This window comes from Eumetopias jubatus, unplaced genomic scaffold, assembly GCF_037043125.1.
Source record: "Eumetopias jubatus isolate StellerSeaLion01/CBP00866 unplaced genomic scaffold, mEumJub1_p1.0 scaffold_3, whole genome shotgun sequence".
NCBI classification, from domain to species: Eukaryota; Metazoa; Chordata; class Mammalia; order Carnivora; family Otariidae; genus Eumetopias; species Eumetopias jubatus.
Window position 1 is genome coordinate 144,637,210 of NW_028274809.1, and position 5,346 is coordinate 144,642,555.

The window sequence follows — 5,346 nt, forward strand, 5'->3', positions numbered from 1 at the left end:
CTCATACCTCAAAGTTTATTTAATTGAATTTTGGAAAACACCTTAAAACTCAAGCAATTTTGCTAGTCCAGTGAAGAAAGTCACAACAGATGCTACATGGTTAATTGTGTTTTCCATGGTTTTAGGAAAAAGTGGAAATATGTTAACAGGAAGATGCTTAAGGTTGCAATTCTTCAAACTAAAGTCTAAATTATTTATTTACTAAAATATTTGGGCATCTGTGTTCCAAAATACATGCATTCTAGTTATATATATATATATATATATATATATGTACACACACACATATATGTATATATATTTAAACTTATTTATATTTATATTGTCTTCCTCATCTCTCTACTATATAGTCACTCCTAAGATTGATTTTAAAAATCTAAGATGTAAAAGTACTATCCTTAAAAATGTTATGATTAGGGTTGAAATTATGCAGAAACTTAGATTAGAAAAATGAATAGAAAGACACTGCATTGCTCTGCTGTTGTAAATACTTCAGACTGTTTAGTCTGGCAAAACTATGTGCCAAAGATTTTGTAAACATTCTATTATTTAATCTTTATAACATTTCTGAAACAGAGGCATTGTTTTTTTTTTTTTCTATTTTACAGAAGGAAGAACTGAGGTTCAGTGAGGTTTGTCACATCTAATAAATTCTAAAATAATGTGTGTTGAATCCCCTGCCTCCTCACCAGACTCTTCTTACAGCCTGTCCTCTTGAGAACAATATTTTCCTTTTAGGTCCTCTGTCCCTTCAGGTTGTTCCCATGCCTCCAGGGCTTTCTCAGAGGCCTCGCTTACCTGGACAACTCTCCCAGCCCCAAGACTCCAGACCCCCACCTTTATCAATTCCTAGTCATTTTTCAAACCTGAAGTCAAGTGTAATTTCCTCAAGCAAGACTTCTCTAACCTGCAAGAGAGATTAGACCTCCCTTCCACCTTTCATAGTATGCTATACACTTCTTCAAGTTACTTACCAAAATTTTCAGTAACTCAGTTGATATTTATTTATTTAATGTGTGTTTATTCTGGGATAGATTGTAAATTCTATGAGGGCAGGGATTGAGTCTGTCCTGCTCACTGCTGTATCCTCATGATGTAGCACAGGGCCTTGTATTAGCTGAAAGAGTAAATAGATGAATAAATAAATAGATAACCTAAAATTCAATTGCAAAGTTCAAAATTTTGACTCCAGACTACATACCTTTAACTGGTAAGCTGGGCTAACTTCTAGAAGAAAACCACTTAGCTCATACAGGTGTTAAGGAGCACAAATCTAATTCTAGGATGAGTTCCAGTTGCTTCTGGGAGATTAAAGCACTAGGAACAAAGCTTTGATTTCAAAATATCATTATGTTAATGATCACCAATATAAACAATTTTTAAATATTTAGTGAGACAAAACTACATGAAATTAGTCAATGCATTGTTGTTACTACAAGAAGGTAAAAGGAGTTTGCGTTCAGCATGGTGACAAACACTCTTCCAGCAGAGATTCAATCTCCCATTCAGAAAAACTCTAGATAGCCAAGAAGGGGTCAGATTCTTTAGAATTATCTCTATTTTGTATAGTGCAACAAATGCTTACTGTCTTATATGGTCCTCTTGGAACAAGAAATATATATTGTTCTTAGCACAGAAAGATTAATTGTGACTCTAACCACTCAGGCCAATATGGTTGCTTGTGACTTCCCATGAAAACAATGTGTGGCTATTGGTTGTAGGCTACATCACAATTTAGCATTTATTTGTGTGGATTATTGCCACTGCCATGTATCTGAAGACTAACATGAGAAATAAAATAAGAAAGGAAGACACAGAAGTCTATTTTTTATATATAATAAAGCCAAATATAAAGGTTGATGTAGAGGTTCCTGGCTGGCCCATTTCATAGAACATGTGACTCTTGATCTTGGACTCATGAGCTCAAGCCCCACGTTGGGCATAGAGATTACTTAAAAAAAAAAAAAATTGATGTAAAGTCCATGGAATAATAATTTCTGGCAGCACAGGGAAGCTTATCTAGAACAAAGGTTTTATCAGTTTCAATTTGGAGGGAAACTTCTCAAAATATCTAGAGCATCAATAGTGTCCACCTAAATGTTTTTAAATGTTAAAATATTTATAATTATTACTAATTTTTATTGCATACTGGTTGTGATAATACTTATAGGGCAAATACATGGCACAAAAGAGTTGTTTTATTTTTTGATTAATGTACATTTACAATATAATGACATAGCTTATGTGATGTCTATGGCAGTTATCAGCGTAGTCTCACAAATCTAAATTTTCGCTTCCATATGTTTGTTCTCAGTAATGGGACACTTCCCGCATTTTCTACCTTATGGCAAGTATGATTTTAAATTTTTTTAGTAGAAGGCGCTAGAAAGACACTGCAGGGGGAAAGGAGCTTCTCTTTTCCTGGTTAGGATAAATGGCATTTTGTTTTTTTTCTTGCTCTTGCTACACTGTCAGGCAAAGGGCAGTTGTGTAGGGACATTTGGTGTTGCTTTGCTTCATCTGTGCACCCAGAGCACACAGTTCCTTGGTGACCATGCAGCTCCAGTCCAGAGGTTCTTTTTTTTCTCTTTTTATTTAATATTTCTCCTTGCTTGATATCTGTAAACTAGCTTTAACTCAGGCAATCCAACAAACCTCACTGTTCAAACTAGGTCTGAATGCTATCCTGGCACAGGTTGGAATATATCCTAAGTATGTCCTTCTTTGGTACATTTCCCTAGCTCTAGGAGAAGGTGGAGCAGCCCTTTAGAACATACTCTTTTCATCTTTATAGTTATGATTTTATCATAGCTTAATAATTCTTAATATTAAACTTCCCCTATTTAAATTACTGTATGGCTCTATCTCCTAATTGGACCAAGACGAATACTTAGTCCATACAATATAATGAAGAACATCTTGAAAACTTGCAACATTTTTTTTACTTTGTAATGATTACAATAGTTGATATGGATATATATGTGTGTATATATATATATATATATATATATATATATATATATACACACACACACACCCATACATATATATATATATATATATTAGTCATATTAAGTTCTTGATCAAAAATCCAGGTCAGAATTATTAACTTTTTAAATAAAAACATTACACACATCATGGTCACATGCTTTATTTCACTGCATCCCAGAGAAAAGCTGTGGCTTTATATCTAAATAGGCATCATACTTTTCCACTGTGAGAACTCTATTATTTAGAGGCAAATATAAAAACTACCCCTTTCACTTAAATAGTGACCTTTGTAAATATGCACATATTTAAAACATTGATATTCAATTTCTGAATCTGTGGCCTTCATTCATTATTCTTATCAAAGACCAAGGAGAAAGAATAGCATGAGTATTTTCTTATGTTATTAAAGAGGTAAATTTTTATTAAAATTGTATTAGAACAACTGATATACAATGCATTTTTAATTATTAGAGCGATGTAACTGTCTCTCTATTAGCTATCATCCAGCAGCTGTCCTCTAACCAATATAGGACTTGGTTGTGGCAGAAAGAGTTTAGGTTGGGTACTAGTGGGAGACTAAAAGCCAACACTGAGATAAAATCAGTTCTTGCAAACTGAACAAGAATCGAGTGATGGAAATCCAGCCAGACAGGCAAAGCATTTTATCTGGAGAATACAATGGTGAGCACTAAACAATAATGGGTCATGACAGGTGGATAGACAGGCAGGCCACACACTAGGTCCAGGAATACCAGCAAGAGTGTAAAAGTTAGGTGTTAAGTAACTTAAAACTAAGTTAAGGCAGCTAAATACTGAAGTAAAGATTCTAGAGAGAATTACAGGAACACCAAGAAAATTGGAGAAAATTAGCATAATTCCCACTGCAAGGCTAAAATTTTCATAACAAGATTTGAATATAGAATCTCTAAGAATAGAGTGGGACACAATCCTGGGTGAATAGGGGAAATGTGAAGGAAAGCCAAACCAGGACCCAGGCATGAGATTAAACAAGGGACAGAGACTCAGTTACTTGATATAGAATATAGGATGGTTTCATCTCAAAAACCAAACTTGGAAGGAGAAGTGATCACAAGAAAAGAGTCCAGTTATCAAAGAGTTACCTCAGTGTGGAAATGCAGATCTGCTTGCTTGGAACTTGTAAATTTCTCTGAATAAAGTCTTTCTTGATCCTGGGGTTGGATTGACTGTAGCTCGGAAGACAGTGTGAAATTAAGTGCTTTTCATTCTAGTTATAAGGGATGACAGTGAATGGGAGCAGAGAAATAGGTAGGGCATTAAGTCTTTATCACAGAAATAATGTATTTCTATTTTTTAAATGAATGTTTATATGTAACAAAAAATTAGAGGATTTTAAAAAATTAAACTTAAAAACATACATTGGATAATAGTTTTAACAAAGAAAATGCTCTAATAGTGGGAGTAAAAGCCGTTTGGGTCCCCTTGGTACCATCAACTTGGGAGATTTCAGTTGTAAACAAGCAGAAGGATGATGCAGTCTTTTGATATAATTAAAACTGCATAAACCACCACAGGTGTGTTCCTTGAATGGTTTGCCAAGTATCTTTCCAGATCTACTACAGCTACTGCGCAAATTGATTGGCATGAATAGTTATGTCCTTAATGTGCACATCATTGAGACGTTGACATGTCTTCTCATTCACTGGTAACTTCTCTAATTCATCTAGAGTCTTCAGAACATCTATTACCTCTCCAAATACTGTATATTTCATGTCCAAATGTGACTGCTTGCCATAGGTGAAGAACTGAGATCCATTGGTGTTTGGGCTGTTATTAGCCATATATACAACACCTCTAACATTGTGCTTAAGAAAGTTGCTGTATTGATCCTCATATTTCTTGCTCCAGATACTATACCTCATCTTCCCATACCTGTCAGATCTCCTGTTTCAACCATAAAACCTTTGATATTTCTAAGCAATATACAGTCATTGTAGGAATTATTGGTACTAAGAGCCAAAAAATTCTCACAAGTTTTGGGTGATCTCTCACAGAAGCCTTCTATTTTAATAGAAGGCTTACATCTGTATTCAGTGTCACTGACATTTTTTGTCTTGATAGTTTCAGGAACTACTGTTAATTTCTCACAGTCTTATCAAGAGAAGTTAGAAAATGAGTCTCACTTCGGGTACCACAGGTGTTGTTAAAACAGAAAAGATGTAATCACAAGATGCCTGTGATTCGAAATTACTGTCTTCAGGCTACCCTGCATTTCTATTTTGAAGTCCACTAAACATTAGAATTCACCTATGCTTATTGTCTTGATATGTGGGCAGAGTCTCAAAATATTAAATAACAGAAGACAATCAGGTAAAA

General features: G+C 34.5%; 1 pseudogene; it reads right to left on the bottom strand.

Moving 5' to 3' along the window:
• Positions 1–4,592: 4,592 nt before the first annotated feature.
• LOC114209268 (peptidyl-prolyl cis-trans isomerase-like 3 pseudogene) lies at positions 4,593–5,076 on the bottom strand (annotated as a pseudogene).
• Between the last annotated feature and the right edge of the window lie 270 nt (positions 5,077–5,346).